The sequence below is a fragment of the Heteronotia binoei genome, chromosome 10 (assembly GCF_032191835.1).
Source record: "Heteronotia binoei isolate CCM8104 ecotype False Entrance Well chromosome 10, APGP_CSIRO_Hbin_v1, whole genome shotgun sequence".
NCBI classification, from domain to species: Eukaryota; Metazoa; Chordata; class Lepidosauria; order Squamata; family Gekkonidae; genus Heteronotia; species Heteronotia binoei.
The window spans coordinates 59,783,147-59,807,068 of NC_083232.1; the positions used below are offsets into that span (position 1 = coordinate 59,783,147).

General features: G+C 45.7%; 1 protein-coding gene across 1 annotated transcript in view; it reads right to left on the reverse strand.

Annotated features, from left to right (window-relative positions):
- Positions 1-23,922, reverse strand: part of TBC1D5 (TBC1 domain family member 5) — a 533,564-nt gene that overhangs the window by 123,936 nt on the left and 385,706 nt on the right. The window lies entirely within an intron of this gene.

Below are 23,922 nucleotides of genomic sequence, written 5' to 3' on the forward strand. Positions count from 1 at the left end.
TGGCCATTGTCTTGACCTTGGTGTATAGGAGCAAAGCTGTATGTAGAAAAATCCTGAGATTCTGAACTTGGTATTAAATACCTTCCACTCATGCTAGCTTATTTCCCTCTTTTCTTTGCATAATTCCAAGCAAACTGAGTTAAATGGAGTATAAGACTTCTATATTTCCCTGGACATCTTTCATTTGTAAATTTCACATCCTGTGCTATGTTAAGGACACAGTCCCAATATAAATGCTAACAGGAAACAGTGAAAAAAATCCACAGGACAAGATATGTAGGTACTATATACACCCTTTATTTCTCTAGTGCTCCTCAGCCTCTTAAACCTTCTTCATCAGTGCTAATTGGCCCTATTATCTACTTGAGTTTGCAGTGCTTTCTCCACTACACATATATGACCTGTTCCTCCTTTTAAATGATGCCAGCTATCTTTCATTGCTTAGTTTTAATAGAAATGTCTTCCCAATCCTCCTCCTTTTCAAACATGCAACCTCAATGCTCTAAAATTTCTGCTTTGCAGAATGTACAATAAAATAAAAAACCATGGCATTGCCATACTTCCACTATCACCTGCCTTTGATCAACTAGTTTGTATGATGCCAGACAAGTAGTTATTTTCTTCTAGTACCTCCAGCTGTATCACAAATTACTAAGTCCAGAGACCTTTCCACATCCTAATCTTGTGCCTCTAATGTATATGCCATGAGTACGAGGTATTCTTTCACCCTTAAGAATATTACTTCCATCCCCAACTGGTTCCGAATCTTGTCTCCCCATCTGATTTCTCCTTACACATACACATAAGGGTCACCCCTCCTTGCTCTCTCTCAAATCTTTTTTGTCACATTACCTCTTCCGATCCCCACTCTATGTAACCTGACACACTTCAATGACTAAGTACACATTTCCTGTACAAAGAGCAGTAAGTGCCCTTGGCTCCCGCATTGATCTCACTTCCAGCAATGCCCTCTTAACAGAAGAAATTTTGGACTCAAAGATCAAGACAAACTGGATGTGCACAGAACCTAAATTTAAAATGTACAGAAGCAGCACGATGCCATATCACTTCATTTTTTTTTTAATTCACCTGTTTTGTATAATTATATTCAAGCCTTGAATACAGAAGGAGCTCACAGGAGCACAGCTCCTGAGCCTTTCTGAGGGTTCCCCCTCTTCCCCCCCACCTACCCCAACTGGCTGTAGACATCATTTATCTTGATTTCAGTAAGGCTTTTGATAAGGTTCCACATACTATCCTTGTTGACAAGTTGGTAAAATGTGGTTTGGATTCTGTTACCATTAGGTGGATCTGTAATTGGTTGATAGATTGCACCCAAAGAGTGCTTGTGAATGGTTCCTCATTCTCTTGGAGAGGAATGACAAGTGGAGTGCCTCAAGGATCTGTCCTGGGACCTGTTTTGCTCAACATCTTTATAAATGATTTGGATGAAGGAATAGAGGGAATGCTTATTAAATTTGCAGATGATACTAAATTGGGAGGGGTTGCAAATACAGTAGAAGACAGAAACAGGATCCAGGAAGACCTCGACATGCTGGAAAACAGGGCTAAAACCAATAAAATGAATTTCAACGGGGATAAATGTAAAGTTATGTATGCATTTCGGTAGAAAAATCCAAAGCATGGTTATAGGATGGGGGAGACTTGTCTTAGCAGTAGTATGTGTGAAAAGGATCTAGGGGTCTAAGTGGACCATATGCTGAACATGAGTCAACAGTGTGATTTGGTGGCTAAAGAGGCAAATGCAATTTTGGGCTGTATCAATAGAAGTGATGGTTTTGCTTTACTCTGCTCTGGTAAGACCTCACCTGCAGTATTGTGTTCAGTTCTGGGCACCACATTTAAAGGATATAGACAGGCTGGAACGGGTTCAGAGAAGGGCGACAAAGATGGTGAGGGGTCTGGGCACCAAGTCCTATGAAGAAAGGTTGAAGGAGCTGGACATGTTTAGCCTGGAGAGGAGCCGGCTGAGAGGTGATATGATCACCATCTTCAAGTATTTGAAGGGCTGTCATATAGAGGATGGTGTGGAATTGTTTTCTGTGGTTCCAGAAGGTAGGACCAGAACCAATGAGTAAAAATTAAATCAAAAGAGTTTCCAACTCAACATTAGGAAGAACTTCCTGACCCTTAGAGCGGTTCCTTAGTGGAGCAGGCTTCCTCAGGAGGTGGTGGGCTCGTCTTCCTTTGAGGTTTTTAAACAGAGGTTAGATGGCCATTTGACAGCAATGAAGACCCTGTGAATTTAGGGGGAGGTATTTGTGAGTTTCCTGCATTGTGCAGGGGGTTGGACTAGATGATCCTGGAGGTCCCTTCCAATTCTATGATTCTACATTGTCCATTGAATAGTAGGGGCAGCTGCATAACAATCCCTGGATTAGGAGAGCGGGCAGCCAGCCAGCCACCAGGAGCTTTGCCACACACCCAGCAGCCTTCATTAGCCCCTGGGGAAGCCCGCACCACCCTTTCTCTACTTCTTAGGTGATTTTGGGTGGCAGATGGCTTGCTAGCCTTTTTACTGTGTGGGGGGGTGCGGCCAAGGAGAGCCCCAGGTGAGCAAGGCCTGCTTGGGCTGGCTGGATCTCAAGCCAGCCCAAACAGGCCTCGCTTGCCTGGGACTCTCCTTTCTTGCATTGGGTTGCTTTTGGCTGGTGGGGTCATATGCTAAAGAGTTATGCTAATGAACTGCATCACCTATTTTTCTACAAAAGGATCCCTGATTATATTGTAGGAATTACTGATTTTTCAAAAAAACCCATCCCATTTAAATGTCTTAAACTTGTATTCTTAGGGGAACATTGTATTGCGAAGCATTTAAAATAATTTCAGAAATTACTAGAAAACCTGAATTAAACTTCCCAAGGAAAGTATGAACATCCTTCGCTTATATACTTTAGCACAATGTTCATTGCAGGCCTTTACCATTGAGAAGAAACTCAGAAGGACACATTTCCACTTCAACATTATTGTCATTCCTGAAACTGTTCAAAGGCCACTTATGTTACCATACCATTGCTGATGAAACATTATTGCTGCCACTAACAAGGTTGTGATTTTATGTTTGTGAAGTGTAAAAACTGGCTTGTCAGATAATGCTCCATTAGACAGATGTAATCATTTTGGATGGAATGTCAGTGTGTGCTTACTATGAAACTTACAGCTTGGATAAAAGCACTTGGGCTTCTGGTACTTAAAATACATTTCAATTTAAATTAATACATTAAGAAAATTCAATACATTGGATTTATATTTAGGCTTTTGTTTTTTCAAGTTGACTTATGATACTCAACTTCCCTCTCCTCAATGTACACGTAAAGACAGAAAAGTTGTCTTTTATCTTAATATAGACAGAGACCAGGCCTCATTTTGGGGAGGAGCTCATAGGAGTGGAGCTCCGGAACTTCAATTTTATTGTGCTCTTTCTTTCGTACCTCCCCTCCAAATACTTGCTTCTGGGCTCCATTGTTCAAACCCCCTGTGAGAATTTTGCTGAACTCTTAAGATTTGACAAACTTTCTAATATTTCCTCCCACAAAAAATGGGAAAATAACCAACACATATAAAGCAGACAGATGGAAATCTTCAACATACCACTGTGGCCACATCGGAGAAAGTAATTTATAAAGCATGATGGGGGTAAGATTTTATTATGACAATTATAATTCAAGAAGCATTTTAAGGTAGATGCTGAGCTGATATGATTTGGTATGCCTTCTGGTGATGTCAGTGGTGTGAGGTGTATGAAAATGAGTTGTGCTAATGAGCTCCAGCACCTCTTTTTCTACATAATGACCCCTGACAGAAACAATAGGAACAAGTAAGCAGAGAGGCAAAGTATGCCCTTGCCTTTAAGAACATAAGAATGGCCCATCCAGTCCAACATTCTGTGTCACAGTGGCCAAAGAAACCCAGGTGCCGTCAGGAGATCCATCTGTGGGGCCAGGACACTAGAAGCCCTCCCACTGTTGCTCCCCCCCCATCAGCACCAAGAAAGGCCCATAAGTCTTGCCAGAGTCTGGAGAGACGACGATGACTCCCGCACTACCTGACGCACTAACATCTTGGTCCTCAGTATCTTGTCTCCTGGGAGAAAGATAGACTTCAGGTTTGTGTCGATGACCATGCCCAGGTGTTGTAGCCTCTGGGAGGGGTGTAAATGACTCTTGGGAACGTTGATTATGAACCCGTGTCGCTGAAGGCAGGATATAGTGTGCAGAATGTCCTGCTCCGCGTTCTTCCTCGACGAAGATCTTATCAGCAGGTCGTCGAGATAAGGGTGTACATATATCCCCCTCTGCCTGAGGATTGCTATCAGGTTCACCAACACCTTGGTGAACACCCGTGGTGCCGTTGCAAGGCCAAACGGTAGGGCCCTGAATTGATAGTGGGACCCATTCACGCAGAAGCGAAGGAATTTGCGGTGTGCCGGGAGGATTGGAATGTGGAGGTAGGCCTCTGTTAGGTCCAGAGACGACATAAAGTCCTGATGGTGCAAGGCTTCTGTTATCGACTTGATGGACTCCATTCTGAAATGATGGAGCTTGATATGCCTGTTCAGAAATTTTAGGTCCAGAATTGCCCTCCAGTCCCCATTTTTCTTGGGCACTGTGAAGAAAATGGAATAGACACCTTGACATCTCTGTAATGGAGGGACTGGCTCTATTGCCGCAATTTCTAGTAAATGGTGTATTGCCTTGAGGGTGATGTCCCTTCGTTCTGGGTTTGAGCGAAGAGGAGACACCATGAAACGATCCCGAGGCGTTCTTTTGAACTCTATGGGGTAGCCCCACGAAACAATTTCCAGAGTCCAAGCATCGACCCTCGAGGCCGCCCACGTCTGCTGGAAATGTAGCAGACGGCCCCCCACTGGGATAGAGTCCCAGTCATGCTTTATTGGGCTTGGGTCCCTTCTCGAATTTGTCAGACCTATCGGGCTGACTTCTCTGGAACCGGGAGTTGGAGAAACCCTTTCGAAAATTCTGTTTGGGCTGTCCCCAGGTCGATCTTCTAAATTCCTGTTTAGGTTTGGAGAAGCTGGCGGAGGTACGAAAGGAACTAGACCCGAAACTTCTTTTGTCAGAACGTCTCAGATACTTGGGCATGGCCTTCTTTTTGTCCCGTGTCTTCACCAGGATCTTATCCAGGGCGTCTCCAAATAGCTTTTCTCCTTGAAAGGGGTAGGCTGACACAATCGACTTCGAATGAACGTCTGCCGGCCAGGCCCGAAGCCATAGTCCCCTTCTGGCCACGGTGTTTGACGCCATTGCTCTAGCGGAGAACGTCAGAGCGTCCAGAGAGGCGTCTGCTGAGAATTCAGAGGCCCTAAGGAGTCTGTTGATGCCTTCCAGGACCCTTTTGTCTGCGTCCGGCAAAAGTTGAGTTAGCCGTCTAATCCAGACGATCGCTGCTCTGGAGACTATAGAGTTGGTCGCAGCTGCCTTGATGGCCAGAGCCGTAGCTTCGTGGCTCCTTCTCAAAGCCTGGTCTATCTTTCTGTCCCAGTTGTCCCGCACTGACCCGTGACCGTCCTCAGCTAACAGGCCATGCGACTGTAAGGCTGCGATTGGAGCATCCACCAACGGTACCTGTAGCATATCGTTAGCAAATGGAGGTAAATCATAGAGCTTATTGACCGAATTGGGCACCTGTCTGTAGGCACTAGGCTTGGCCCATTCAGACTTTAACTGGCGCTCGAAGAACTCCGGAAAAGGAAAAACCTTGTCAGAGGATCTGTGTCTAGGAAAAAACTCCGTGTTCCCCTTAGGTTTATTTTTGGGGTTGGTTAGTGGGTTGGGAGACTCCAGCTCTTCAGAGGATACTTGGAGGTCTAGGGCAGACAGCACTTTGGCTAAGAGCGGTTGAAGCTCTTCTGCCTTGAAGAAGCGTGATGAGGGTTCCGGAACTGTAACGTCCTCTATCTCCTCATCGGATAAGAACTCGCCCTCCTCCCGATCTCCCCCATAGGAATCCTCAGAGCGAGCCTCAGAAGGGGACCTTTCGCTCTCCAACTGGTCACAGACCAATGATTTCTTTGGGGCCCTAAAGTGGCTGGAGCTACCTCTGGAACTCTTGGGAGAAGGAGATCTGGAGGAGGAACTGGACCTGGGGGACCCCGGCCTCTTACGGGCAGTTGCCCTGACTGCTGCCCCCACAGTCTGTCTTATGGACTCAAAAAACTCAGAAAGAAAGGAAGGTCCCAATAAGGGTACGTTACCCAAGCCCGTCTGGGACTGGCAGGTCTGTGTGGCTTCCAGCGCAGGCTGGGTGTCATTCATGACGAATTCTCCCATCAGGATGTTCCTGTGTCTGGAAGCTGCAGGGCTGCTGGCTCCCCAAGATGGCCGCTGGTCCCAGGTAAGAGACCTGATGAGGAAGCCTCCTCAGTGGCTGGGGAAGACCAGCGCCGTCTGCGTCCGCCCTTGAAGGTCTTGCCCCTACAGGGCACGTTGCCGGTAGCCGAGGCAAGCCCAGAGGTCATGCCGGCTCCGGAGGAGGGTCCCTCGGTTCTGCGCCAGGCGACAGGAACCGGGCCGTCGTTCATGAAGGCGTCTCTTGGTCGACGCGTCATTCTCCCGCTCCTTTGCTCGCCGCGGCTTGAGTTTTCGCTCCGCGCCGCTGCCGTGCCGCTCTTTGAAGCGCTGGTGGAAAGCAGGGGGGAAAGGCAGAGGAGTCTGAAGGGGGAATGGGAAGGACAGAAAAGAGGCTGGAGGAGTTAGTTGTGAGAACAAAAGGTAAGCTAAAAAGGTAAGAAGAGGAAGAAAAAATCTTTTTTTTTTAAAATAGGATAGAAAAGAATTAAAGGGATAGGAACCTAGCCTAAATGCTGCTACTCCCTGTCGAGGCAGGAAATAAACTGGAAGGAGGGTGGTTCCCACAGCCACAGAAAGAGGAAGTTTTTAGATTCCTGCCTCCCTGATTGGATGGTGGGAAACACCCATAAGATGTCCTCCGCCTCTTAGGGAGAATACAGAGCATCACCACCCCAGACAGAGAGTTCCAACAATACACTGTGGTTATTAGTCACTGATGGACCTCTGCACCATATGTTTATCCAGTCCCCTTTTAAAGCTGGCTATGCTTGTAGCCTCCGTCAAGCTCCTTTTCCTTCACAGGACAGCACAAGCTAGACGGGCCAGCATTTTGCCATTGCCTGCTCAGCAATTAATCTCAAAACCGCAAAAGAAATCTAGAAAGAACTACCTGTGGAGTCCCTAATGGCATCATCCCTGCTGTACTGAGTGCACTAAAAATGTGTGACAATATTCCCAGATTTACATGTTTCATACCGGTTGAACCACAGACATCATCAGCCAGAAAATACTATCAGCAGGAAAAATGGTGGAGAGAGTAGGTTATTTACTACCTGCAGCAAACATTTAAAACCCCTGAAGTAGTGAAATAAAGGAGAACTGGGAAAAAGCACAAAAGAAAGAGTTAAGAGTGACCTTGACAGAGCAGAATCCACTGCACTCCTTAATACATGCAACTGTTTGTGCATGATTTTAGATACAATTTCTGTATCTCTCCACTGAAAAACATGGGAATCAGAAAATAACATAACATTCACAATACACAACATATTTTCAAAAATTAAGTAAGAGGCACATTTCAGTGACATTTCTGAATTTCAGAAAACACCTGCATCTTCAGGCACAAGCATACAGCATCCCAAATAAACATAGATGGTATGAAGCGTTTGGCATCCTGCTTTCAATTTCCAAAAATGGTACCATGCAGCCATCTTGCATCCAATTTCTCTGACATTTAAAAAGCAAGAGACTCTATATTTTGGATTTCATACTGATTATAGTAATCATTTTGATTTATAAACCAATTCAAAGAAACAGATTCTGCATATCTCGATATTTTGAAACATTATTCCAATGTTTGGTCATATTTTAGTGTAACCAAGAAACAGAATACATATTAGAGCTCAGCAGAAAGCGTATTAGAGCTAAGCAGAAAGGAACAGGCATAGAGTTGTTTCTTGAAATTGTTGGAAGGATATGAAAATGAATGGAAGAACTCCACCATCTTGCTTTCTATCATGGCTACTTTTACATATGGAAGAAAAGAAAAAAAATGGTGCAGAGGGAATGTAATATTTAATAATTTTACAACCTCTATGAATTTCACAAACAGCTGCACCAGGGGGAATCTTTCAGATTATATTTTTGTACCATTCCCATACATATTCTGCAACAAAGTCAAAGTATGTATGGGAATGCTACAAAAAAGAATCCAAATGATTCCTCCTGATGAAGCTGTATGTGAAATGCACAAGGGTTCATCATAGCTATTTAATATTCTGTTCCCTCAACACCATTTTGTTTCTTTTTCTTTGTTTTGCCTTGGTGCATCCCACCCCCTTCTTCATTGCTTTTAGGTAAGAACATAAGAATTGCTCTGTTGGATCTAGTTCAGAGATGGCCAAACTATGGCTCTTTCACACATATTGTTTGGCTCTCAAAGGCCCCATCATCCCTTCAGCCACCTTGGAGAAGGCATTTATCTCTTTAAATCACTTCACCAAGTCAGTCAGCAGCTTGGAGAATGCTTTGAAAGTTAAAGTTGCTTTCTTTCCACCTCTCCCTCCCCTACCCCATTTATTTGCCTACCATCTGGCCCTCAGACATCTGACATTCATTGTCTTGTGGCTCTCAAACATCTGACGTTCATGTCGTGCATCTCTCAAACATCTGACATTTATTCTATGTGGCTCTTATGTTAAGCAAGCTTGGCCACCCCTGATCTAGTACATGATTTTCTTTCACACAGTAACAAATCCACTGTCCCAGAGAGCCACCACAAAAGGCACAGATGCCAAGGCATTCCCTGATGTTAGTTTAATTTTCAATTTTATATTCCGCTCCCCTCACAAACAGGCTCAGGCCAGATCACAAGTACGTACTTAGGCCATTCAGCAGCACAGTACATAAATGCATTAATAAAATAATTAAAAACTGTCAACACAGTTTAAGAAACCAGTTGCACTACTTATTATGTGCACATTCCAACTGGTGATGCTGGAACTCTAGTCTGTGCAACATAGAAATAGTAACTTCAACAGATGATGACTTCAGCAGATGATAACTTCAGTAGGAGAGGCTGACTTTTTTATTGGCTGCCTCAGCCAAAGGCCTGGTGGAACAGCTCCATTTTACAGGCCTTGTAGAATGGTAGAAGGTCCTGCAGGGCCCTGATCTGACAGGGAAGCATGTTCCGCCAAACTGGAGTCAGGACAGAAAAAGCTCTGGCCTGGTCAAGGCTAAATGGATGTCTTTTGGGCTGAGGATAGCCAGCAGAACTTGATCATCAGAGTGCAAGGCTCTGCAAGGCACATATGGGGAGAGGTGGTCCTTCAGATATGTCAGCCCTAGGTCACACAAGGCTTTAAAGGTCAATACCAGTACCTTGAAGCAAATCCAGTACTCAATTGATAGTCAATGCAATTGACATAGCACTTGCTGAATGTGTGCCTGCAAGGGCAATGCAGTCACAGCAAGTGCACCACCATGTTTTGCACCATCTGGAGTTTATGGATCAGCCACAAAGGCAAGTCAGTATAGAGCAAGTTACAGTAATCAAGCCTCAAAGTGATCATTGCACAGGTCACTGTAGCCTGGGAGCAGAGTTAGGGAGTCAGCTGCCTGATCTGCTGAAGGTGATAAAAGGCAGACATGGCAACTGTGGTGACCCAGGCCTCCATGGAAAGCAAGGCAACTAGGACCACCCCCAGGCTCCTCATCTTTTGGGCTGGCACAAGTAGTGTGCCATCTAAGGTGGACAGTTTAATTCCTGACTCAACTGCATCTCCCCAGCTCAGGTACAGGACCTCCATCTTTGTTGGATTAAGTTTTCAAACAGCTCTGCTGTAGCTGCCCAACCATGACACCCAATGTCCTGGTCAGATTCTGGAGTTTGGGCAACCAACCATCAATAGAGCTGCATGTCATCTGCATACTCGTGACAACCCAGCCCAACCCCCTCACACCAGCTGGGTAAAGGGGCACATGTAGCTGTTAAACAACACTGGTGAGAGCATCGCTCTCTGCAGCACTCCACATTCAAGTGGAGACTCCCTCGCTAAGTACCATCCTCTGTCCCCGATCACGGAGAGAGGAGGAAAACCACTGTAAGGCAGACCCCCAAACCTATATTGATGTGGCAGTGGGTCAGAAGGTCTTAAGAAACCATGTTGAATGCTGGTCAGATCTAAAAGTAACAGCACTGCTGACCTGCCTCAATCCAGGTGCCTCCAGAGGCCATCTGTGAGGGCAACTAGCACGATTTCTATCCCAGGATCAGGACAGAAACTGGACTGGAATGGGTCAAGAATAGATGTGTCCTCTAGGAAAGCCTGGGGTTGTTCAGCTGCTGCTCTCTCGGCTACCTTACCCAGAAATGGTAAATTTGAAACTGGCTGGTAGTTGGCCAGGACCACAGGGTCCAATGCTGGTTTCTTCAAGAATGGGTGAACCACTGACTCCTTCAATCCCACAAGGAAAATCCCAGAAAAAAGGAACAAGTTGTTAATTTCTCACAGGGGAACCTGGATGTCCTCCTTGCAGGCTTTAACCAGCCAGGACATGCATGGGTCAAGGAGAAAAGTGGTTGGCTTCACAGCTACAAGGACCATGTCGACATCCTCCTGAGAGAGTCAGCTGAAATGGCCCAACGTTGGACTTGAAGATGGACAAGGGGCTTCCAGTTTCCTTACTGTACCAACTGTGGCTGAGAGGTCCTGGTGGAGCTAGAGGACTTTAGCCACAAAGTAAGTCGTAAATGCCTCACAGCCAATATTCAATTCCCTACCATTTTATTTCCCTTGTAGCAAGAAAGGTAATGAGTGAATGGTTCTAAACTGAGCCAGGCATGACTGAGCCAGGCTGCATAGAATTCTCTCCTTAAAACCTTCAGAGCCAACTCACAGACCTTCAAAAATTCTATAAGATGTTCTTATCACTCTGTCATGAGTATGCTGCCAAGCTCACTTTAGCTGCCACAGCTCTCGTTTCATCCTCCACAGCTCTGTATACCATGGAGCTGCTTTAGCCCTAGGGGAGATCTCGTTGATGGCTTCAGAGAACCAGGAGTATCAGTCCTCCACCAGCTCATCTAATGAACAACCACAGAGCAAAGTCAAGTCAGGGTCCATTTGGCTCCATGAGTAAGAAAAAATATGCTCGCCACCTAAACAGGGAGGAATTAGCATGCTCAGCTGGACTTTCAGAGTAGTGGTGTGACCATGGGACTGTATCTACAGCCATCAATTCCACATTTATCCCCATCCAAAACATCAAATCCAGGGTGTGGACTGCTTGATGTGTGGGGCTCAGTGCAAACTGGGAGAGACCAGAGCTTCCATGGAAGACACTAGGTCTTTGGCCTGAGAAGAAGATGATGATATTGGATTTGTATCCTACCCTCCACTCTGAATCTCAGCGTCTCAGAGCAGCTCACAATCTCCTTTATCTTCCTCCCCCACAACAGACACCCTGTGAGGAGGGTGGGGCTGAGAGGACTCTCACAGCAGCTACCCTTTCAAGGACAACCTCTGCCAGAGCTATGGTTGACCCAAGTCCATTCCAGCAGGTGCAAGTGGAGGAGTGGGGAATCAAATCCTGTTCTCTCAGATAAGAGTCCGCACATTTAACCACTACACCAAACTGGCTCTCTCAGCGCTCAGAAGATGCTGCATCATCGGCATGGATACTGAAGTCCCCCAGGACTAATAGCCTCCTGGCACATAGGTTTTCAGGCCTTCACTGTCTCTGGATGTGGAGTTTTGGTTTAGTCATCATGGCAAATAGCTACTGATGGACCTTACTTCCACAGATCTATCTAATCATTTTTTAAAGTCTTCTATTCTATAGCTATCACTCTGTCCACTAGCAGGGAATCCCACTATTTAATTACTTACTGAATACAGGTTTTTTTTTCTGTTCTGAATCTACTGCTGATGAACTTAACTTGCTATCCTTCTGTTTTAGTAAAACTGGTGAGACAAAGTTATCTTTGTCCACTTTCCCCACTACATGCATAATTTTATAAACCTCTATCATCCCCCCTGCCATATTATCTATAGCAGATAGTGTGTTGTGTGAGGATCAGTTAGAAGAATGAACCAGAATTTTTCAATAATCAGGGCTTTCTTGTAGCAGGAACTCTTTTGCATATTAGGCCACACTCCCTTGATGTAGCCAGTCCTCCAAGAGCTTACAGGGCCTACTGTAAGCCCTAGGAGGACTGGCTACATCAGGGTGTGCTTGTCCTAATATGCAAAGGAGTTCCTGCTACAAAAAAAGCCCTGAGTCTAATGATTCTTTAGAGCATCAAAACCCAACAACATTATCTCAGAGACAACGTATTTTTAGTCTACAAGAACTAGTTTATCAAAGCAGTAATTCTAATTTTAATAGACCTCAACAAACAAACAATTGATGAACTTCAGTCATATTTGGTTATGACTAGTAGCTAAGGCCAATTTGTAATGAAGTGTAGAACATTTGAAAATATATTTTTCTACAAGTACTCAAGCCAAGAAGAGCCAACTTTTCAAAAAAAGAAGCAGAAAGATTTATGTCATCACAATATTTCATCTTATGTCCATTGTAAGCTCTAAAACTAAATTAAGCTGCCCTTCAAAGGCCATAGACAGCAGTCCATTTCAATCCATTAGTTTGGCTAAATGCCTTCATACATTCACAAAGAGAGTCATTATCATCAATCTTCCAGTTATGCCAACCAGTTGACTAATTGTTTATGCACATACCCAGGAAATTCTGGTGTTTTCTCATTGCTTGCAGAGTTCCAAAGAAAGACCAGTAAACAACTAGTTCAGTTGGAAATGCACAAAGCTGATGATTTAGTTGCTCAGCTAAACAAAAGTGCTACTTTTGCTTTATTTACATTCATAGTTCAGAGGTGGAGCGTAATTTTGGGATTCCTGAAATATCACAATACAGAACCTTTTTGATCTGTTGTATTGAGGAACTCTAAAAATAGATTTGTTATAAGGATTTTAAATGTCTTTAGAAGGAAATTAAAAACTGTTACAACATTTTCTACAGATGACCATTTGAATTCAATTACAATATTACAGTTTGATAATGTTGCAACACTGCATGCCTGTGAAGTTGTTTATACTGCTTATTTAAAATAAGAGAAATAATTGTACTATGAAGTGATTTGATTCTATTTTACATACAAATTATGTTTGAAAACTCATGTACAAACTGTAACTATTTCCAACTTTTCTGAAGTATACTGCCTATAACTGGCAGAGATTAGTGTGGTATAGTTTTAAATTCAGAATTTTCAGGAAGAAAAAGGATGTTATTTAGATGCCTTGCCTACCCATTCCTACAGAAGCCCTGCTGGCAATCAAAAGCTCTAATGATAAAAAGGTAATTCATTAACTAACTTCCATATTTGCTAGAAAACATATACTAAATAATGTAGCAGAGAAATTGTGGTTCTTCCACATCCCTGTCTGCTGTGTGTGTGAGAGAGTATATGTGTGTGTTTGAGAGAAACAGAGAGGCAAGCAATGCCTATGCTGCTTCTAATTATTCCAATTATCATGGCACACTATGAAAACTTGATTAATAACACTGAAGATATTGTTGTGGCAATTAGCCATATGGTTGTGGGACTTTATTCTGTCACGATTCAGCCATTAGCATCTACTTATGTTTGTCAGAACAGTGCATCCGTGACAAGTTGAAGTTCCGCTCACCTTGCTGATTCCCTTGTGAGCAGCACTAGAGAACTGTTTATTCCTGGGAGCCCTTTCCAGAGTAAATTTTTCATGTGGCATCCGGTCTGACTGGGGACAAATGTCAAGTAGCTTATGCGACAACCCATCAAATCAGGCTCTTTTTGCAAAGGTACTTACTAAACTGCTTGTCATAGCAGACTTTTTTCAAAAAACAATTTGACCAGGAAAATTAGTGTCAAGTGACTTGAACTGAATGTTTTGAATAGTTAGTCATTCAAACAATATGTACCTTCCATTATTTAGACATTCTGAAATGTTCTGTTATGATTTTATACAACTCTCTGGAATGCATTACACTACACGTGAAATGCATACCTACAAGCTCCTGACACCCTTAGCTATCATTTTCATTTCATTTCATTTCCATTTTATTTGATTTATATCCCGCCCTACCGCACCGAGGCGGGCTCAGGGCGGCTCACAACACAGAAATTCTAACAATAGGGTCTAAGAATTAAAATGCATAATAATTTACATAATTAAAACAACTAAAATCAATCAATGTCAGTGTGCTATCTTCCAATCTTCCTTCAGAATATTTCAATGCCGGTCAGTTATAAGCCAACTGGAAGAGGACAGACTTACAGGCCCTGCGGAACTGTCCAAAATCCCGCAGGGCCCTGACCTCCTCTGGTAACTGGTTCCACCAGCAAGGGGCTGAGATTGAGAAGGCCCTATCCCTAGTTGACTTCAGCCGGGCCTCCTTTGGCCTGGGAATTACAAGCAGATTTCGAGAGCCGGATCGCAGCACTCTCTGGGGAGCATATGGGAAGAGACAGTCCCTAAGGTAGGCAGGTCCTAGGCCATATAGGGCTTTAAAGGTAATAACCAGCACCTTGTACCGAACTTGGTATATTATTGGCAGCCAGTGCAGCCCCGGAGCCCCGGCTGAATGTGCTCCCGTCTAGAGAGCCCTAATAACAACCGAGCAGCGGCGTTCTGCACAGGGGCAGCCCCATGTAGAGGGCATTACAGTAATCCAACCTTGAGGTGACTGTTGCATGGATCACTGTTGCCAGATTGTCTTGCTCCAGGAAAGGAGCCAACTGCCTTGCCCGCCTAAAATGAAAGAATGCGGACTTCGCAGTGGCTGCTATTTGGGCCTCCATTGTTAAGGCAGGCTCCAATAGTACCCTCAAGCTCTTGACCCTGTGCGCCACTGTCAGTGGCACACCGTCAAAAGCCGGGAGGGGAATTTCCCTTCCCGGACCACGGCGACCCAAGCAAAGGACCTCTGTCTTTGCTGGATTTAGCTTCAACCTACTCAGCCTGAGCCATCTAGCCACGGCTTGTAATGCCAGGTCCAGGTTTTCTGGGACACAGTCAGGCCGTCCGTCCATGAGTAGATAGAGCTGGGTGTCATCAGCATACTGGTGACAACCCAGCCCATACCTCTGGGCAATCTGGGCAAGGGGGCGCATGTAGATGTTAAACAACATCGGGGAAAGAACTGCCCCCTGAGGCACCCCACAATCAAGCGTGTGCCTCCGGGACAATTCACCCCCAATTGCCGCCCTTTGTCCCCAACCATCAAGGAAAGAGGAGAGCCATTGTAGGGCCAACCCCTGAATCCCCACGTTGGCGAGATGGCAAGTCAGCAGCCGATGGTCGACCGTATCGAACGCAGCCGATAGGTCTAACAACATCAGCACTGCCGAGCCGCCTCGATCCAGATGCCGCTGGAGATCATCCATCAGAGCGACCAGCACTGTCTCCGTCCTGTGACCCGGGCAAAAGCCGGACTGATGGGGATCGGCAAATGCGTTTTACCTGATTTTTCTGTGTAAAGCAAAGTGATATTTTTTTTCACTCTCTCCAAGCACAATTTTGATTCCGGCATGTGGGTAAGAGCCCTATGCAAGGTAAGTCACATGAGGTAATTCTTATGTGACTTACCTGTCTGTTACAATAAGCTTCAGAAGCATCATGAAGGTAGGTTTTAATAGAGAAAAGAAAGGCAGGTCCAATAAGGTTTAAAAAGGGGGGAATCTTCTATGACGGGGGTCCCCAAACTTTTTGAGTCTGTAGGCCTATTTGGAATTGTGACACAGCAATGGTAGGTGCAGTCACAAAATGACTATCACAAAATGGCTACTGCAGCTTATCTTTAGTCACTCAGTGAAGATCCTGGTACAGTGGTGGCAGCTGCAGCCAAAGCAACATTTTTTGAAAATTTGCACAGCCAATCAAATCCCCTTACGGCCAATTAGAAGTCTTGCTGGCTAAAAGCACCAGACCTCACTCACTTGCTAAAAAGACTTGATTGGTGTAAATGGTTGCTGTGGAGAAACACCAATTTAGGCCTGTGTTTGTCTGGGAGTTGGCTGGAGGAGTCTATTAAACTCTAGGCAAGGCTTTGGTCTAGTCTCATCCTCCTCCCCCCTCCTGTCCTGTCTGGGACAGCAATTCTGAGAATGCCTCCTAGAGAGAAAGGAAGTCTTTCAGGTTGGTTTCTCAGAAGGCTGCAGGAAGGTAAACCAGTTCCTGGGCAGGAACTGGGTTTCATATTGGAGATTTTGGGTGGGAAGCCTTCAGTTTGAGTTTGAGTTCAGTCAGTTCAGTTGAGCTGGTGAGTCTGTCTGTTCTGGAAGGTATGGTTAGGGCAAGTATTAGAATAGGGAGAGAAGGAGCGTTTTTTCTCTATGATTTGTTGCTTCTTTTAACTTTTTTTAAAAAATGCCTGCAAATAGTTACCTAATGTAAATAAATATTTGTTTGTTATTATCTGAAGTCCCTCTATACCACATAGTTTCCCCAACTGCCTTAGAGCACGCTACTGTAAGAGGGGAGTCCAAGGAAGGGGGAAGGCATGCGGTTGGCAAGGGTGCCAATCCTCCAGGGGTCTCCCAAAGAAGGACTTTGGTCTCTATGATAACCAGGTGCTGGGCTGGCAGAGGACCTTGAGGCCAGACCTCAGAACTGGAAAGGGGGGTGGGGGTGGGAGTCCTCTTCCTCTCAGTCAGGAACCCCTACATTGAGCAGGTGGTGACAGTGTGCTCAAGTTGCAGGAAGAAGATTAGCTCCATCCAAGAGCTGGCAACCCAAAAGATCAGCTCCATCCAGGAGTTGATGGGACTAGGTCTGAAGGCCGAATTGGGCCGGTTCTGCCACAGATGCCATGACCCTTGCTCTACAAAAATACCTTTATGTATATCTTTATTATGGCCCCTCAAACTTCCCCTCTCAGAGGTAGATTTTTCCTCCAAAATGTTGTAACATTGTAACGTGGTTTTTTTCTTTGTCTTTAAAAGACTTTTTGTGACAGAGTTTGTAACCTACCTTGTGACAGAGATATAGTTTGGCTTTTAGCCTAGCCCTGGAACCTGAGGGAAGAATAAGGGGCCCTTCAAATGGCACTTGTGATTATTTAAAGAGAACAAGAGATTTTATTTAAAAGAAAGGGGAAGGTCAGTTGTAATCAGTTCAGTTCAGTAAAGTAAAATTTATTGTGTAAAGCCATTGGCCATTACAATTACAACAACTTACAAGTTAAAAGCAGTCAAGGACTCAGATGTAATCAGTTGTTAACTTCAAGGCAAAAATAAGTGGTTGTACAGATTGTAATTCTTTATACAGACCAATGAGAGTTATTGAAGATTATTTTCTTAGTTATTGAGATCTTCACAACTTCTGGTTGCCTTCAACATTTTCATTGTAAGTTTTACAGGTAAGCTTCTGAAGTACTCTGAATATTTGAGAATACTGTCCCCAAAAAGAATGATGCACATTCAGATGTTCAACTATCATTAATATCTGTGAGAGTACTCAAAGGGGTCCAGGAGACTTTTGTAAGAACAGAAGGCAAGCCCCTATCACAACCATCCAGCTCACATGAGAACAGAGCCCTCTTGGTTTCCTGTAACTGGGGAGAAGGACCCTCTACCTCAGGAGAAGGGGATGGAATTTGCTTCCCAGTCTTTCAAAGGGAGGGAACTCATCACTACCCATCACCACCCAATGTCACTGCAGAACACTAGCCAGAAAACAGTGATTAATTGATGGGTCCAATAGCTCAGACCTGGGAACTCCAATTGTTTTACCTGGCACCAAAGAGAAATGGTCTTAATATACTTATCATAGTTTCTTTATGTATAAAGCTGAATTGATTTTCTCATTGTTTTCCAATGCAAAGGATTTCACTACAAAGTCACCATTCTGCTTCCATGCAGAACTGTAACCAATGGTTATTTTTAACTGAATACCACAAAGTTCAAGTTTTCTGTGATGCTCCCATTTTTCTATTTCTGTGAGGAGAACGATAGGTTTTTCTAGGCCCCATCCCTGCTCAGATGGTTTTGGCTATAAATTATTCACAAAAACGTTTTTTGCTGTCTACAGCAGGGGTGGCCAACGGTAGTTCTCCAGATGTTTTTTGCCTACAACTCCCATCAGCCCCAGCCATTGGCCATGCTGGCCGGGGCTGATGGGAGTTGTAGGCAAAAAAACATCTGGAGAGCTACTGTTGGCCACCCCTGGTCTACAGTACAAAGTTCCTCCAATCAAGGAGTGGGATTGATTAAAACTTGGGTCAGGGTACTCTGAGTTGTGCCCCTATAAAATCAGCTGCTCTCAGAGATCTGACCTTGTAGGCCATGTACAGACAACACAAATATGTTACAGTACAGCTAGCATGCTTCTCTTTGGAGAACACTTGAGGACTACAGACTTCAAGGGGCATGTGCTGTTGCCACATACTTTTGAAAAGGACTGTCCAGCACTTGGGGTGTCACTGAAGGAAGAGGGGAAGGCTTGGAGTTCACCAGAAATTAGGGTTCATGTTGCAAAATTGTTAGAAAACAGGGTTGCACTTGCAACTGTTGTTCATCAAATATCTTCTGTGCAGGCACACATGTGGACTGCACATGAGCAGGACTACCATGGAAAGGTAGCTGTTTGTTGCATTTCTACTAGAGTCTGCAGAAGACAGCCCAAGGATCAGCTGTGCCAGGAGGAGCAGACTGTTCCCACTGGCTCAGCTTGAGGCTGTCTTCTTATGCAGTTCAGTTAAAACTGGGCTGTGAGAAGCCAGCCCCAGAAGTTGCTGTGCCACAGAGCCTGGAGAAAGAATGTACCACTGTGTCATGAATGGTACAGAGGCTGTAAAGCTCCAAAGATAAGCATTAAAAATATATATTTTTGAACTTGATGCATAGTATTGAGAACCTCAGTGTAAAGGTTTTAATTGTTTATATGTGCATCTCTTGATATATTTATCAAAATGGGAAGTATAATGATCAAAATTCCATTGAGAACCTACTTTATGCACATTTGGAGAGTGTTGAATATTATTTACATATTCCTTGGAAGCCTGGAATTTTGCTGGAACTTGGTGGTTTGGTATATGTAATTCTGACCACTTTATTTATGGGCAACAGTGTGTGTGTTACACTGTGGAGAAAGACTGTCCTTTTCCTAGGTAGAGGGTGCAGGGAGGGTGCAGGAGGTGGAAAGCTGAAGATACAGAGTCAGGTTAAAACACTTGGAGCTCTTTAGCTTGGATAAATGTTGACTGAGAGGTGACATGGTAGATGTTTACAAGATTATGCATGGGATAGAGAAGGTAGAAATAGAAGTACTTTTATCCCTTTCTCACAATACAAGAACGCATTGACACTCAATGAAATTGCTGAGCAGTCAGGTTAGAATGGATAAAAGGAAGTACTTCTTCACCAAAAAGGTGATTAACACATGGAATTTACTGCCACAGGAGATGGTAGTGACTACAAGCATAGAAAGCTTCAAAAGGGGATTGGAGAAGCATATGGAGCAGAGATCCATCAGTGGCTATTAACCACAGTGTATTGATGGAACTCTGTCTGGGGCAGTGATACTCTGTATTCTTGGTGCTTGGCGAAGGGCAACAGTGGAAGGGCTTATAGTGTCCTGACTCCACTAGTGGACCTCCTAATTGCACCTGTTTGGGGTTTTTTTGGCTACTGTGTGGCACAGTGTTGGATCGGATGGGCCATTAGCCTGATCCAACATGGCTTCTCTTATGTTCTTATAAAGGTTGGTTGATGGTTGGCTGGGAAGGAGATAGGGTTGGGAAATTCCTGGAGATTTGAATGGTAGAGCCTGGAGACAGTGGGGTTTGAGGAGAGGTGGGACCTCAGACTGGTACATAGACTCCACCCTCCAAACTAGCCATTTCCTCCTGGGGAAAAACAGGTTGCTTACCTGTAACTGATGATCTTCGAGTGGTCATCTGTGCAGTCACACACATGGGGTCTTGCCGCAGGCAACGGATCCGTACCTCGGAGCTCCAATAGCTCGCCTATAGCGTCTTTTGGCGCGCTTTCCTCCCGCCCTGGGGAGCAGGCAGCAACTGCGCATGCCTGGAGCGGGGGGAGAGCGCCCATTCCACTCAGTTTCTTCCAGCCGCCGTTGGCACTGACACTATACAAGGTTAAGCAACAATTACAAGAGGCCAGCAGCGGGGAAGGCTGGGTGGGCGTGTGTGACTGCACAGATGACCACTCGAAGATCATCAGTTACAGGTAAGCAACCTGTTTATCTTCTTCGTGGTCTCTGTGCAGTCCCACACATGGGTGACTAGCCAGCTAAATGTCCTGGAGGAGGGTGCTGGTAAAAGAAGCAAGTTAGTCACATAAGCAAATCAGATCATATTATGCAACATAGAGATGGAAGCGGATGCACTCACCCCTGACTTCAGTGGAAGATGGATCTGAGGACCGCTTGACCGAAGGAGGCGTCACGTCTCGCACGAACGTCTAAGGCATAGTGGGAGACGAACGTGGATGCTGAGGACCACGATGCAGCCGCACAAATGTCCTCTAGGGAGACGCCTTGCAGGAAAGCCGAAGAAGTCGAGACCGCTCTAGTAGAGTGGGCCTTAAGACCTTCGGGCAGGGGCTGTTTAGCCAGTTCGTAACACAACCTGATGGCACTAACTACCCATTTAGATAGTCTTTGGGTAGAGATTTTGTGTCCCCTGTGAGGGTTCCCGTAGGCCACAAACAGATTAGGGTCCTTACGGAAAGGTTGTGTACGATCAAGGTAGAAAGATAAAGCCCTTCTAACGTCCAGAGAATGCAGGGCTCGTTGTCCCTGGTCGGATGGGTTGGAGAAAAACGTGGGTAGAGAAGTTGAAGTCGATAAGTGGAACTGGGAGACAACCTTCGGAAGGAATGCAGGGTCCGGTCGCAGAACAACTTTGTCCTTGTGGAAAATGGTGTAGGGAGGATCGTGGCGAAAGGCGCATAAGTCACTTGCCCGTTTGCCTGAGGTAAGGGCTACCAGTAATGCTGTCTTCCAGGAAAGAAGGTTAAGGTCTATGGTAGCCATAGGTTCAAAGGGAACTTTCATCAAGCAGGAAAGAACTAGTGACAAGCTCCAGGTCGGGACGAAGGGCTTAACAGGTGGATTGAGGTGCAACATGCCCTTAAGAAAGGACTTGGACAAGGGATGGGAGAACACAGTTTTGCCATCAACAGGGTTATGGAACGCAGAAACCGCAGATAAGTGAACTTTTAAGGAGGAATAGCAGAGTCCTGATTTCTGCAGAGTAAGTAGATAATCCAGGATCAGGTTAAGGGGCGCTGATTCTGGCTGCAGATGGTTAGATGTCGCGAATGAGCAGAAGCGCTTCCATTTGCGTTGGTACGAAAGTCTAGTGGAAGGCTTCCTTGCGTTGAGGATAATGTTGGCTACCTCTGTGGAGAGGCAGGCGGATGTATCCTCCAGGCTGCCAGGGCTAGAACCCGAGGGTTGTGATGTAGAACCTGCCCATTGGCCTAGGATAAAAGATTGCCCACAGGAGGAAGACGGCGGTAAGTGTGGCGGGACATTTGGAGAAGTCTCGTGAACCACGGTTGCCGAGGCCACCATGGAGCAATGAGGATGCAGTCCGTGCCATCTCGTGCTATCTTTACCAACACCCGTGTCAGAAGGGGGGTTGGTGGAAAGAAGTAGTGAAGGGGACCTGCCCATCTGTGAAGGAAGGCATCGTTGCCCCTCCTGGAATAAAAATGAGGACATTTGGCATTCTCCCTGGAAGCAAAAACGTCCACCTTGGGCGTTCCGAAGCATCGGAAGATGCGCCGAAGGTAGGTCGGATTGATGGACCATTCGTGGTCGTCTATGCGAAATCTGCTGAGGGAGTCAGCCAGAATATTCTCCACACCGGGGAGGTGAATGGCAGTCATGTAGATGTTGTGCTTGACACACCATTCCCAGAGCAGTACGGCTGTGCGGCACAGGCGGAGGGATCTGGTGCCTCCCTGTTTGTTTATGTAGTAAACTGTTGCCATATTGTCCGTGGAAATTTGAACGTGTCGGTCCCTGATCAGAGGGAGAAACGATTGGAGGGCCCTGTGTACAGCAATCAGTTCTAGGCAGTTTATGTGCATGGCCCTCTCGGAGGGAGTCCAAAGCCCCCTGACAGTCTTGTCCTCTAAGTGGGCTCCCCATCCCCACTTGGAGGCGTCTGTTGTCACGACCGTCATCGGAGGAGTCGGTAGAAACGGCATGCCTGCGAGCAGGTTGTCGGGCATAGTCCACCAAGTGAGAGATAGAAGTGCTCTCTGTGGAACAGTGAGTAAAACACTCTGCGGTTGCGCCTGAGGATGGTAGGCTCGTACAAACCAGAGCTGTAGTTGTCGCATCCGAAGCCTGGCAAAGTAAAGGACAGATGTTGTGGCGGCCATGAGGCCCAGCAGGCGTTGGATTGTGAATGCAGACTGACAAGGCTGTTGTTGAACTGACTTGGCTAAGGCAATGATAGTTAGTGCCCGATCCTCGGGGAGGAAGGCACGATGGAGAGAGGTGCGCAGAAGGGCCCCTATGAACTTGAGGTCCTGGGTAGGTGTGAGGTGAGATTTTGAAGCATTCACACGAAGGCCCAGGGATTTCAGAAGGGTGAGGGCTATGTTGAGGTTGCTCTGCAGCTGATGTTGAGTCGGAGCTATGAAAAGCCAGTCGTCGATATATGGGAAGACTGGGATGTTCCGGATGCGAAGAGCAGCTGCCACCACTGCCATGCACTTGGTGAAAACGCGGGGTGCAGTGGAGAGGCCGAATGGTAGGGACACATATTGGAAGTGGTCCTGACCCATGGCGAATCGCAGATACCTCCGATGTTGAGGTCGAATGGTCACATGGAAGTAAGCGTCCTGGAGATCTAGGGAAGCCATCCAGGAATTCCTGGGAATCAGGGGCAAGATGGACTGCAGGGAAATCATTCTGAACTTCCTGTATTCGATGTATCGGTTGAGGTTTCGCAGATCTAGAATAGGACGCTTGCCTCCATCCCTCTTGGGGACCAGAAAGTATCTCGAGTAGAAGCCTGTCCCTCGATGTTGAGGAGGAACGGGTTCTATGGCATTTTTCTGGAGCAAGTCCAGAATTTCCTGATGGAGGAGTGAAGACGGGGGGGTAGAAATGAAGTAGTGGTGGCGAGGTGGAGAAATGAACTCGATTGCGTAACCTAGGCGCACGATGGTCAGCACCCAGGAGTCGGTTGTGATCGAGTTCCAATTGGGAAGGAACGGAAGGAGACGTGTGCTGTAGGACGGTGGAGTCTGGAGAGCAAGTGGATTTGTGAAAGAGTCAAAGAGACTGCTTAGTCTGGAGAGAGGCCTTCTTAGTTTGCTGGGGCTTAGGCCTCTGTTGGAAATGAGGCTTTTGTTGTGGACCCTTCCGCCTCCAGTAGTCACTTTGTTTTGGTGACCGTTGTCGTTTTGGAAATGATGGTCTCCAAGTTTTTGCTCAATTGAACTGCTGGGAGTTTGGTTGGGAAACTCCCAGGCGCTTGGCGCGTTTGCGGCCATCATCGACAGAGGTTAACACTTTGTCCGTGGACGCATGGAAAAGGCCTAGGCCATCGAAGGGCAAGTCCTCTATCTTCTGCTTGATGTCGGGCTGCAGGTTAGTAGAACGTAGCCAAGCATGACGGCGCAAGGCGACGGAGGAGGCAAAGACTCTCGAAGAGCAGGAAACAGCATGTCGTACGGTGTTTATCTGCTGTTTGGAGACTCTGGACAATTCTGAGACCAAATTGGAGGCCGTTCTCTGAGAGGTTTCAGGGAGAGAAGGGATTAAGGGTGTGAATTGATTGGCTAGATTGAAGACATAGGCAGAAAAGTAAGCCAAGTAGTTGT